This window comes from Lathyrus oleraceus, chromosome 7, assembly GCF_024323335.1.
Source record: "Lathyrus oleraceus cultivar Zhongwan6 chromosome 7, CAAS_Psat_ZW6_1.0, whole genome shotgun sequence".
NCBI classification, from domain to species: Eukaryota; Viridiplantae; Streptophyta; class Magnoliopsida; order Fabales; family Fabaceae; genus Lathyrus; species Lathyrus oleraceus.
The window spans coordinates 380996979-381011225 of NC_066585.1; positions in this window are offsets into that span (position 1 = coordinate 380996979).

A 14247-nucleotide genomic window follows, 5' to 3' on the forward strand; every position below is an offset into this window, starting at 1 on the left:
TATTATGGGTTGATGAGTCAGTCATTCTAACCTATAATATCCGATAGATGGGATTAAGACTCCGGGCACATTTAACTCAACATGACCTACAGGTTTTATCCTTAGTACACTCTTTTGGGATGGTTCTTAACCCGACTTCATGCTCGTGACTCACAACAAACCCTTTGATTCTCAGTTGATCCGATCAAGTCTTGTCAATATCAATGGAACTTATGTGTTGATAAGGTGAAAACCATAATCCACCAAAATGGATGATTAATCTTGATGATGACTTGATCCATCCCTTGACCTTTGTTTATGTTTGCCTTGTGTGTGATCCTTTGTTTGTGATTGTTGCATTCATGCATACATGCGCATCATGACATTCATCACTAAAAAATAAATTTCAAGGAAACTGAGGTCTTGTTTGCAAATATTTTCATACCATGGATTATGGACGAAGGAATACTAAGAAGTACAGTTTCAAATGTCCTGATTTGAAAGAGCTAAGGAAGTTGTCGTCCTTTGTATTAGATCCATTGGACTTCAAGCAAGGTCATGGGAAGCTTTTGTTTGTATTATTTGCTGATGTGGTTGAAAGACTTCTGAGTGTTTTGGTTCAGTTCTATGATCCTCTCTACTGGTGCTTCTCTTTTCCTGATTATCAGCTTGTACCTACGTTAGAGGAGTATGCCCATCTCTTGGGAATACCTGTATCTGACAAAGTACCTTTTAGTGGATTGGAGGAGATACCTCGATCTCATGTTATAACTGAAACTCTTCATCTGAAGAAATCTGAAATTGATGCTCATTTGGTGAAGAAAGGAGGTATTCTTGGGTTGACTTCTGAGTTCCTCATTGGAAAGGATACTGTTTTTGCTCAAGCCGGTAGTATGGATGCTTTTGAAGCCATCTTTGTATTACTCATCTATGGTTTAGCCTTGTTCCCTAACGTTGACAATTTTATTGATGTTAACTCCATTAGAATATTCTTTATTGGGAATCATGTTCCTACTCTGTTGGGTGACATGCATTTCTCTTTACATTTGAGGAATTCTAAAGGTGGTGGAACTATTGTGTGTTGTGTTCCTCTTCTATACAAGTGGTTTATTTCGCACTTTCCTCAGACGCCTACTTTTTGGGAGAACAAGCCATGTCTACAGTGGTCCCAGAGACTTATGTCTCTCACTAATGATGATATTGTTTGGTATGATTCTGCATTGGGTAACTTGGATATTATTGATAGTTGTGGTGAGTTCTCTAATGTACCTCTTATTGGTACACAAGGAGGAATCAACTACAACCCTGCTTTGGCCCGTCGTCAACTTGGGTTACCCTTGAGAGATAAACCTAATAACACTCAGTTGGAAGGTTTATTCTATCAGGAGGGTAAATATCCCCAACATTTGAAGTAGAGGATGATGCATGCTTGGCATAATATGCATAGGAAAGGAAGATCTGAGCTTGGTCCATGCAACTATGTAGCTTTGGAAGCTTACACTATTTGGGTGAAGAAGAGAGATTTGGAGCTGAAGATGTCGTACGCCTGTGAAAGACCTATGTCTTTGGTTATGGCTGAGCCATCAACTCTCCCTAACCAAGATGTAGATGAGTTGGAAGACGCACTCACCAAGATGAAGCAAGATAAAGATATATGGGAAGAGTGGTTCCATGCTTTGAGCCGAAAGCATGAAGAGTTGCAGCTCGAGTCTAAAGACAAGGATGCACGTATTGAGATTCTTGAAGACCGTGCAGTGAAGAGACAGAGAGAGCTAGAGGGTTTACCTTCCTCTAGTATGCCTCAGCCTTCCGGTGCTTGGAAGAAGATTGTTGATCATCTAGTTCTTGAGAAGGCTCAGATGAAGACATCCTTTTGAGTCCGAGATTAGACGTATCCGAAGGAAGTATGCATCCATAGCCAGATCATCTGATGTATTTATTAGGGATCCTTACGTTGATAGTTTCCTTTTGCCTTGTATTTGTATTTTTGTTTCTGAAACTGTACTCAGTGTAATCCTTCCAAAATTTTATGAATAAAAATAGATTTTATGGTCAATCAAATTATTCTTATTGCTATTATTTGAATGTATATATTTGCAAAAAGTACTTCATATGTTCCTTGAAATTAAGAACAATCAAAAACATTGCATTTCATGCGTAATTTGCATAACAGGTTTCTTCCGCCAGATGTCTTATTAATTCTTCTTCTGTGCATTCAGCCAAGCTGACTCACCATTATAACACTCGCGCTAATCAACCGAATAGAATGGAGCATCTAGATCAAGATAAAAAAGAGCTGAAGGACGAGATCGCCAGACTTACAACGCTAATGGAATCTATGATTACTGCCCAGAACCAGTCATCACCAACTCCTGTAACTCCTCCTCCTTAGAGAACCGTCATTTCTAAGATTACTTCTGCAAATGTTCCTGTTACTGCTTCCAGTCAACCCATTCCTACTATGCATGTTGGGTTCCCTTGGGGAATGCCACCAAATTTTATACCAGAAGGGTATGCACCCACCTTTGTCTCTCTGCCAGCATCTAGCTCGGTCATGTCTGTGCCTCCTCCTATTGTTCACACTTTCGCTCGTGTTGAAGACACTATCTACCACTCTAAGTCACCTGAGAGTCCAGATGTATACGAGAAGATGGATGAAATGAAAGATCAATTCCTCGAGCTATGCAAAGAGTTGAAGACTCTGAGAGGGAAAGACTTGTTTGGGAAGAGTGCTGTTGAACTCTGCTTGGTCCTCAATGTTAAGATCCCGGTGAAATTCAAGGTCCCAAACTTTGAAAAGTGTAAAGGGAATACTTGCCCGCTAAGCCATCTTGTTATGTATGCTATAAAAATGTCTACTCATACTGATAATGATCAGTTGCTGATTCACTATTTCCAAGACAGATTAACTGGAGCTGCCTTGAGGTGGTACATGGGTCTGGACAATGCAACCATTCGTACTTTCAATGACTTAGGCGAGGCCTTTGTCAATTAGTATAAGTACAATGTGAACATGGTTACTGATAGATACCGGTTGAGGTCTATGTCTCATAAGGATAAGGAGAAATTCAAAGAATATGTCCAGAGATGGAGAGAATTGGCTGCTCAGATAAGTCCACGTCTTGAAGAAAAGGAAATGACAAAGATCGTCTTGAAGACGTTGAGTTCGTTTTATTACGAGCTTATGATTGTGAGTGCCCATAATGACCTTACCGAAATGGTAAACATGGGGATGAGGCTAGAAGAGGGAGTTTGTGAAGGACGTTTATCTAGAGAAGAAGCATCAGCCAGCAAGAAGTATGGTAGGAGTTTCTCCAAGAGAAAGGAAGGAGAAACTAATTCAGTGTCAATAGGGAGGCAGAGGAGGCCTCATATCAGGAAGAGTACTCAACCCCGTCAACATCAGCATCAAGTTTCCTCAGTAATTCTGGTGTTTTCCAATAATTCTAATCGATCAGTTCCAGTTCAACATCAACAACATCAATAACCGCAACAAAGAACCAATTACAACAACAACAATCATCACCAACAAATTTTTGAGAGCAAGAAGGTCTCTTTTGACCCTATTCCTATGACGTATGCAGAACTATACCCGTCATTGGTCTTCAAGAACCTCATCCAGCCAAGAAATCCTCTGCAGATTCCTGAGCCACTACCATGGTGGTTCAAGCCTGATCTTCATTATGCTTTTTACCAAGGAGCCCCTGGTCATGATATAGAGAATTGATATCCTCTAAAATATGAAGTTCAAAAGCTTGTGAAGAATGGTATGGTGTCCTTTGAGGACAAAGCGCCTAATGTGAAAGCCAATGCATTGCCTGCTCATGGTAACACTTCAGTCAACATGGTGGATGATTGTCTAGGGAATTTCTGAGTTTTTGATGTGAGACGTATCCAAATATCTCTAGTGGAAATGCATAGAACTCTGTGTTTAATCAGTGACTGTGAACATGACCATGATGGTTGTGTAGTCTGTAGCGTGAATTCTCGTGGGTGTATGATTATCAAGAGAGATATCCAGAAGTTGATGGATGAGGATGTAATCCAAATTAATCAGTCGAGAGATATGGGAGATGATGTAAATGTGATTGTGCCAGTATTTAAGACCCATGAGGGGGTAGTTATTCAGTTTGATAGTAGCAGCAACAATAATGTCAATAGATCGGTATCACAGTTGGTCATACGATTAGCAAGCCTTGTTCCTTACTCATCGGATAAAGTTGTGCCATATCAATATAATGCCACTATGATTGAAAATGGTCAAGAGGTTCCTATACCAGTAGCATACTCAGTGGTAAACATTGCAGATATTGCGAAGGTGATCCGTAGTGGTTGTGTGTTCAGTCCAATATTTCTGAAATAGTAGAAGATGTTGCAGTAAGTAAGAAAGTAGAGATTCGAGTAGTGAATCCGATTAGTGCTCCGACGTGTCAGTATGATGAGTCCAGCAAGTTGAAGACTAACAATGATGATGAGGTGTTAAGGTTGATTAAGAGAAGTGAATTCAATGTTGTAGAGCAGTTGCTCTAGACTCCGTCAAAGATCTTCGTGCTGTCACTGTTGATGAATTCTGAAGCGCATAGAGAAGCATTGCAAAAAGTGTTGGAACAGGCTTATGTTGAACACGATGTTACTGTGGATCAGTTTGACCACATATTTTCCAACATTACTTCTTGTAACAATTTGAGTTTTTGTGATGAAGAGCTTCCCGAGGAGGGCGAGAATCACAATTTGGCGTTGCATATTTCCATGAATTGCAAAAAGGACGCTTTGTCCAATGTGTTGGTTGACACTGGGTCATCATTGAATGTGTTACCAAAATCAAATTTGTCTAGACTCTCTTATCAAGGCGCCCTAATGAGGTATAGCGGCGTAATTGTCAAAGCGTTCGACGGTTCTCGTAAAACTGTCATTGGTGAAGTGGACCTTCTAGTGAAGATAGGTACGAGTGATTTCTAAATTACTTTCCAAGTAATGGATATCCACCCGACCCATAGTTGCATGTTAAGAAGGCCATGGATTCATGAAGCTAGAGCAGTAACGTCTACTCTTCACCAGAAGCTGAAATTTGTTAAGAACGGAAAGCTTGTCGTTGTTGGTGGAGAGAAGGCATTGTTAGTGAGCCATTTGTCATCTTTCACATATGTTGATGCTGAGGAGGAGGTTGGAATGTCGTTCCAAGCCTTATCTATTTCTGAAGAGTTAAGGAAACTAGGGCACCCATGTCTTATTTAAAAGATGTGCAAGAGGCTATTCAGGCTGGCAGTATTGACAAGTGGGGTCGTGTTGTGGAGATCGCCGAAAACAAGAACAGAGTCGGGCTAGGCTTTCAATTGAGGCCATTCAGCGCCAAAGCCAAAGTTATGCAACCAATTTTCCATAAAGGAGGGTTCATTCATGGGAATGATCAACACTCAGCTGCCATTATTGAAGACAGTGGTGATGAAGACGAAGCTTGTGCCAACTTTGTGACGCATGGCCAGACTTGCAACAACTGCGTTGTTGTTGATGTTCCTGTTGTCACTCATCGTTCTAAGTAATTTATTTTTTATTATTTTAAGAAAAATCATTATCCTATGCCTAAGGGAGAAGTGAACATTGTGGGGAATTTTCCATACTATCATTAATAAAATAGAATTTTATTCATCCACATCTATGATGTTTTATTTTTACTTCTTGCTTCTTCTGAAAATGGTAATCACAAAAAACATAAATAAATAAAATCCTTCCATCTGCATAATATTTGTTCGCACTCCATATCTCTAAAATTAAAATATCAAATCATTATGCAGGTTGGTTCTTAAACTCATTGAATGCAATGATCCTACTCCCTCACCAAACTCTGATTTCCCTGTGTTTGAAGCTGAGGAAGAGTTTGATGATGATAAAGTATCTGATGAATTGTCTCGTTTACTTGAGCACGAAGAAAAATCCATTCATCCATTTGAAGAGAAGATTGAATTAGTCAACTTGGGTTCCCAGGATGATGTGAAGGAAGTCAAGATTGGGTCTCAACTGTGTCCAGAAGCTAAGAAGGGGTTGATTGATCTTCTTCGAGATTATGGAGCATTTATTGTCGTTGAAGCCAGTATCCCCGCCGGTCAAGCAGAAGTTGAGAAGAACTCATCCTGATATGGAAATGACGATCAAAGAGGAAGTACAGAAGCAGATTGATACCGGTTTTCTTGTTACCTCTGAATATTTGTAATGGGTGGCCAACACTGTGCCTATTCCGAAGAAATATGAAAAAGTCTGCATGTATGTTAATTATAGAGATTTGAATAAAGCCAATCCAAAAGATGATTTCCCTCTTCCACACATTGATATGTTGGTAGACAATACATCTAAATTCAAAGTCTTTTCATTTATGGACGGATTTTCGGTTACAATCAAATCAAGATGGCACCTGAAGATATGGAGAAGAACATATTCATTACACCCTGGGGAACATTCTGTTATGGAGTGATGCCTTTCGGTTTAAAGAATGATGGTGCAACATACTAGAGAGTTATGACCACTCTTTTTCATGATATGATGCATAAAGAGATTGAGGTTTATGTTGATGATATGACTTCTAAGTCTCGTGATGATGAAGAGAATGTTGAGCATTTGTTGAAGTTATTCCAGCACTTGAGGAAATATAAACTCCGATTGAATCCGAATAAGTGTACGTTTAGTGTTTGTTCTGGTAAGTTGTTTGGCTTCATTGTCAGCGAGAAGGGTATTGAAGTTGATCCTGCCAAGGTTAAGGCAATACAAGAGATTCGTTCTCCCAAAACTGAGAAGCAAGTCAGAGATTTTCTCGGTCGCTTGAATTATATCTCAAGATTTATATCGCATATGACTGCCACATGTGCGCTTATTTTCAAGCTTATTCAGAAAGATCAGTCTTGTGATTGGATCGAAGATTGCCAAAAAGCTTTTGATAGTATGAAAGAGTATCTGCTTGAGCCTCCAATTCTGTCTCCGCCTGTTGAAGGAACACTATTGATCATGTATTTGACTGTGTTCGATGAGAGTATGGGTTGTGTTCTTGGTCAACAAGATGAATCTGGAAAGAAAGAGTATGCAATTTACTACCTTAGTAAAAAGTTCACCGACTGTGCAACTCGGTATTCTATGCTTGAAAATACATGTTGCGCATTGGCTTGGGCTACTAAGCGTCTGCGCCAGTATATGTTGAATCATACTACTTAGTTGATATATAAAATGGATCCAATCAAGTACATCTTTGAGAAACCTTCTTTAACTGGGAGAGTTGCCTGTTGGCAGATGTTGTTATCCGAGTATGATATTGAATACCGATCTCAAAAAGAAATTAAAGGTAGTGTCTGTAGCGGTGTATTCGTCACTTTATGATTTATTGATTAAATCAAAAGCAAAGCATACAAAGAAATCGAGTCGCCACCGCACTTTTATTTATCCAAAGGATTGGCTAAAAAGCGAACAAAAGCCTAAGAAGTTTTACACATAGAAAACTAATGAAAAGATCAGAGAATCTGGGTAAGGGGTTAATTACGCAATGGGAAGGTGTTAGGCACCCAAAACGTCCTAGGTACTCCTAGGGAGCCCTTTTCACACTTGTTGTACGAAATGTTATTTGTTATGAAATATTGATTGTGCAAACATGATTGGGAAGATGAGAAAAGAATATACAAGTTATTATTTTTGTGTTTGAACGGATGAACCCGTTGCCTACGTACCTTTCCATGAAAGGTAAGGATCAAAACGCCGTAGTTCGGCTAAAAGATTTCCAAAAATATGAGTGGGTTCATTTTAAAACAAAAGCCCTAAGGTCTTTCGTTATCCACGGGAGAAAACTCAACCTTATACAAACAACAAGTCCACCATGTGAGAAAAGCTTCAACTTGCTAGTGAGGGGTTAACCCTATAATAAGCAAGGAAGTCTTACAATTCAATCACTAAGGACAAGAAGGTGAGATTAATATCAACCAACTAGGATAAATCAAACCTATGGCTAATGTATGAAAACTTATCAAGAATGGACAAAGCCACAAAACAATTGAATGAGTTGGATTAACCAATTAGGATTTATTCACAAAAGATGGTCAAGGTATGATTAGAATTCAATTCAAAGAAGTATTTATGAAATGGAGTTTGAAAAATTAAAGGCCTAAGGCCTAGGTTTCTAATTTGAAAAGAAATGAAAATGTTTGCACAATATTTTTCAGGTTGAGATTAACATGCAAATGGAGGTTTAAAGAAATAAAAGGTGGGAGGGTGAGGGAAGTAAAACTTCTAAGATGTTCACCTCTTGAAATCATATGTAGATGATTCAAGTGATTCCTTTGGAATAGGCAATGAGCAAATAAGCAAATGAATAAAGCAAGGTGATACCGGATGCCAATCAATGGACTTATACCAATCTCACAAACAAACATGGATACCGGATGCCAATCAATGGACTTATACCAATCTCACAAACAAACATGGATACCGGATACCAATCAATGGATTTACACCAATCTCCTAAAACAAAACAAATGATACCAGATGCCAATCAATAGACTTATACTAGTCTCACAAAACAAAGGTGGATACCGGATACCAATCAATGGATTTACACCAATCTCCTAAAACAAAACAATGATACCAGATGCCAATCAATGGACTTATACTAGTCTCCCACCATATCATAGGAACAACTACCAAGTAATGGACTTATGCTTGTCTCCTCCATGGACAAAGCAAAAATGCTATAAAGCAAAGCTTATGAAATGATATACAAATGATGATGATAAATGCACAAAGGCACACTCAAGCAAATATGCACAGATGAATGAAGTAAGCAAACACACAAGTCAATTACCGCACACTATATACAATCAATTAGGCTCAAACAAGGTTAGACTTTAAAGTCAACTGGAATGGGGTATGTTGTGCTCTTAACCCTAACATTGAGAGTTAGGGTGAAGCAGATGAAATGGAGATGAGGGGTGTGCCTCATAGCTCTTATCCCTGGCCTGGGAGAGCTTTAAACAATAGAAGGTGTGGGAGTTCAGAAAGTTGGAACTCTTCTCCACAAGTGATTTGACTCTATAAGATCTTGGGTTAATATCCACAATGCATCAACATGTTATGTGAGCAAGGGGATGACACACTGAATAGTAGGAGATGGACTACACATCTCTTTTATCTACCAATTGCCTCATAAGAGGACTTTTCCTGCTTGGCACAAAGAGTAAACAATCACAAGCATTGCCTCTTAAGGAGGACTTCAGACAGGTGCCTGCCCACATAACAGGACAGGTCTTCCAGACTACATGAAGAAGAGAGGTTATACCTAAGTGGTTAAGCAACCAAGCAAAAGCAAGTTCAAAATGAACTTAAGCAACTAATGTACCTGTGGAAACATCAAACAAATCAGTACAACTATACAGACAAACAACCAACAGTTAATATCAACAGTCAAACCCAATAAGCAAAGGCATAAGCCACAAGTCAAGCTCAAATGAGTTAACAACCCTACAAAACACACAATGTTAGTAGTCAAAGGCAAACATCAAATGCTCAAATTATGGAGCATCATGAACCATATAACTTGGATGTTCAACCTGAAATCAAAGCTCAAACATGAGAGGCAAACCACTAGGTCAAAGGCTAGGGTCAAAGATGGAGAAAAATTCAAAACAGAAGCTGAAAATTAACATGAATCAACTTCAAACACATCTTGAAACAATCCAAAAGGTCTCACATCAATATCATATACCAAATCCATTTCATGATCAATTGAAGTTCAAGACTATTTTAAAGCACAAATGTGACCAACCAGAATGAAAAATATCAATCAAATCAGAAATCAATCAAATAATTCCCAGAAAAATCATGCTCATTCACAACATCCATAATATGCATCATGCAAAAAATCAGAGCAATTGGAATTCATTTGATATGGAAATCACATTACATAAGATGAACAAGCAAAGGTGTGACACAAATTGTCACACCTACATTCACATGATCATAAAACAGAAACCACAAATGGTAAAAATACCAAATAAACACCAAAATGTCAAGCCAAGAGTCTAGTTTCATCATGCAAATTTTCAGAAGCATTGGATAAAAACTCAGCATTTCACAAATGATAGAAGCAAGGCAAGGTACAAGATGCATATATGTTCACAAACCCTAGGGTAAAAAATTATCCAGCCAAGCACAATTTATGGAAAAATAACCAAAAAATAATAGACAGAAAATATGACATCATGCAAAAAACCACATATTTTTTGGAACAATTTTCAATTTAATATGAATTTTGGAAGATGGAGAAAAAAAAGGCATATGAAGCATGTACATGAATATGGAGGGAAAAGAAATAATATGTGAAGCATTTGAATAATTGGTACAGGCCGGAATCGAACACGGAGCGGATTCAAATAGTGGCGCCAGGTGTTAAACGCACCGTTTCATTTAAAATTGCCTTGGCCAATCAGATGCAAGCATGAGCGGTCCATGCAACCACTCACGTGCTAGCCCTAAACAAACATACTGGAACGCTATTTCGTGGCCTAAACGCATCAAAACCGTTCCCTTAGACCTGCATATCATCTTCTTCAACATGCGCGCATGAACAGTGCTTCAACAAGAACATGATGAACAAATTTTCCAGATCTTAAAACTAAGCACATGTACATGTAGCATAAACATCAAGGATCATGAATCAACTATTGGCTAAACATGGATCATCGTATATCATGAGGATCGAACAAAACAAGATTTATCATCAAACTTTTAAACAGTCGAATCTCAATGAATATGGCATGGATTTTAGTGATTCAAAGCTCAGATTAACCACAACAACATGATCTACAACGTTAGCATAAGCAATTTGAGAAAAGAGAGAATCAATTTCGTGACCTCTTGAAGAGCAGCTTCGGAATTCAATGGAATCAGGCCTTGCAATGCTTCAATCTTCCTCTAGCAAGCTTGTACAAGTGTTTGGAAGAGATCTTGAGGTTCAATGGTTCTTGATTCGAGCAGAATTTGATTTCACCATGGATGAGTTCAAGCTCCAAGCTGCTCCAATGTGCACGAATTCATGTGATTCCAAGTCCAATAATGATCAATGATGCTTCAGAGTGATGAATCAAGTAGTGGATTGTGCTTTGGTTTGAAGAAATGTGAAGAAAATTTGAGAGAAAAAGTTTGAAGAATTTTCTAGATCTGAAATTTGTGTGTGTTGTTATGAAATTCTGTTAGGGTTTGTGTTATATACTCCCTCCTAATCACTCTCCTAATCATGCTTAAGCAAATGCTAATGGTAATTAGTGAAATGAGGTGTTTATGCAAAATGACAATTTCACCCTATGCATGAAAATGCATGGTGAACAGTACACGAAAATGCTTCAATTTCACTTAAAATATCATTTTAAAATCAATGGCAATTGCCAAATGTTCAAATAATTCACCAATTTTAAATTTCAAGATTTCCCTCCAAAAATTCAAGAATTGGCAAATAATTATGTGATGACAAATGATGAAATGCAATGCAAGATTTTGAAATTAGAGGTCAAAATGAGAAATTAGCAAAAAGAACCACTTGGATTGGAGCTTTGGTTGAGAAGTTATGCACATTTGAATCTCCATGTACACCTTGCCATGTTTTGATCATATCTCCTTAACCATACATGAGAAATTGATGATCTTGGACTTTTTGGAAATGGGAGAGAAAGATCTACAACTTTCATGTTCAACAAAATTTCATTTGAAGCGTTTTTGGTGATGTAATTTGAAGTTGAAGTTAGGTTAAAAACCTTTCCATTTTTGGCAAATTTGAATTATGGGTCACTTTCTATTTTTGGAAAGTTTTGACCTGACTTTATTTTCTTCAATGCTGATGTTTGAAATGTTAAATGAGACTTGTTTGAACATGAATGAAGTATTTCTAATCACTTCCCACCTCCAAATCCATAGTTGACTTGGCAGTTGACTTTCTAGGCCTCCAGTTGACCTGGCAATGTTCTGATGAAATTCAAGCCTCTACCACTTGGGATTTTGATTCAAAATGATATCATAGCTCATGTAAGATCTTGTGAATGAATGTGGGGCCCAAATTCTCAAGAATGGCCACCATCTATTGCTCAATGACTGCCTTTGACTACTTTGACTGTTGATTGCTTCATCTGCAAGACAAGGGTTAGATGACATATTTTTGTACTTTTGGTTAGTGATAAAAAGAAAAGCAATGATATACAAATGCAAAACATGCTTGGTGATCAAGAATCACTCTCAAAAGGATAACCAACCCACAAGGAAGCAAGCAAGGTGCACAATGATCCTTGAGGCAATGAATGATGTGATATGATGCCATGAGGGATCTTAGGGACAAAATTGGGGTCTTACAGTGTCCTGGCTGACCATTTGGCTCACCAACCTATTAAAGATTATCAGTCAGTGCAATATGATTTTCCTGATGAAGAGATTTTGTACTTAAAGATGAAAGATTGTGATGAACCATTGCTTGAACTAGGGCCAGAACTTGGTTCCCATTAGGGCATGGTATTTGATGGAGTTGTTAATTCATAAGGCAATGGCATTGGGGCAGTGATCATTACTCCTCAAGGCACTCATTTTATGTTTACAGCTAGATTGATCTTCAATTGTTCGAACAATATGGTTGAGTATGAAGCTTGCATTATGGGGCTTAAAGAGGCCATTGATCTCAGGATAAAATATCTTGACGTTTATGGAGATTCAACTTTGGTTGTGAATCAGGTCAAAGGTGAATGGGAGATGAATCAACCCGGTTTGATACCATATATAGACTATGCAAGGAGGATATCAACTTTCTTTACAAAGGTTGAGTTTCATCATATCCCTCGAGATGAAAATCGAATGGCAGATGCTCTTGCAACGTTGGCTTCAATGATTATTGTGAAATTTTGCAATGAAGTTCCCAATTTGACTGTGATACGTCTTGATAGGCTAGCTCATGCGTATGTTGTTGAAGAAATCAAAGATGAAAAGCCGCGGTGTTTTGATATCAAATGTTTCCTTCAAAGTCAGAGTTACCCGCCTAGGGGATCTTCGAAAGATAAGAAGACTTTGACAAGATTATCTGGCAACTTCTACCTGAATGGGGATGTGCTTTATAAGAGAAACTTCATTATGGTTTTGCTCAGATGCGTGGATAGACACGAAGCAAGCTTGTTGATGACTGAAGTCCATGAAGGTTCCTTTGGTACTCATTCCAATGGGCATGCTATGGCAAAGAAGATGTTGAGAGCAGGTTACTATTGGCTGACAATGGAATCTGACTGTTGCAAGTTTGTGAAGAAATGCCACAAGTGTCAAACTTATGCAGATAAGATTCATGTTCCTCTTACACTGTTGAATTTCATTTCCTCTCCATGGACCTTCTCCATGTGGGGAATTGATATGATTGGTATGATTGAGCCCAAAGCTTCAAACGGATATCGTTTCATTCTAGTGGCTATTGATTACTTCACAAAGTGGGTTGAAGCGGCATCGTATGCAAATGTGACCAAGCAAGTTGTTGTAAGGTTTATCAAGAATCAGATTATATGCCATTATGGTGTGCCAAGCAAGATCATTACTGATAATGGATCAAACTTGAACAATAATATGGTGGAAGCTCTTTGCAAAGACTTCAAGATTGAACATCATAATTCTTCTCCTTGCAGACCTAAGATGAATGGGGTTGTTGAAGCTGCAAATAAGAACATTAAGAAGATTATCCAGAAGATGGTTGTGACATATAAAGATTGGCATGAGATGCTCCCATTTGCTTTGCATGGGTACCGTACATACATCTTCACTTCAACTAGGGAAACCCCTTTTTCCCTTGTTTATGGTATGGAAGTTGTGCTCCCTATGGAGGTTGAGATCCCATCATTGCGTGTTTTGATGGAAGCTAAGTTTACAGAAGATGAATGGTGCCAAACCAAATATGATCAGTTGAATGTGATTGAAGAGAAAAGATTGACTGCCATGTGTCATGGTCAGTTGTATCAGCAGAGAATGAAGAAAGCCTTTGATAAGAAGGTCAAGCCTCGTGTGTTCAGAGAAGGTGACCTCGTGCTTAAGAAGATTTTATCTTTCAAACCTGATGCTAGGGGCAAATGGACTCCTAATTATGAAGGCCCGTATGTTGGTAAGAGAGCCTTTTCAGGCGGCGCTTTGATTCTTATAACTATGGATGGTAAAGAGTTCATGTATCCTGTGAATGCCGATGCAGTCAAGAACCACTTCGCCTAAAAAGAAAAGAACAGTTCGCTAAGTTGAAAA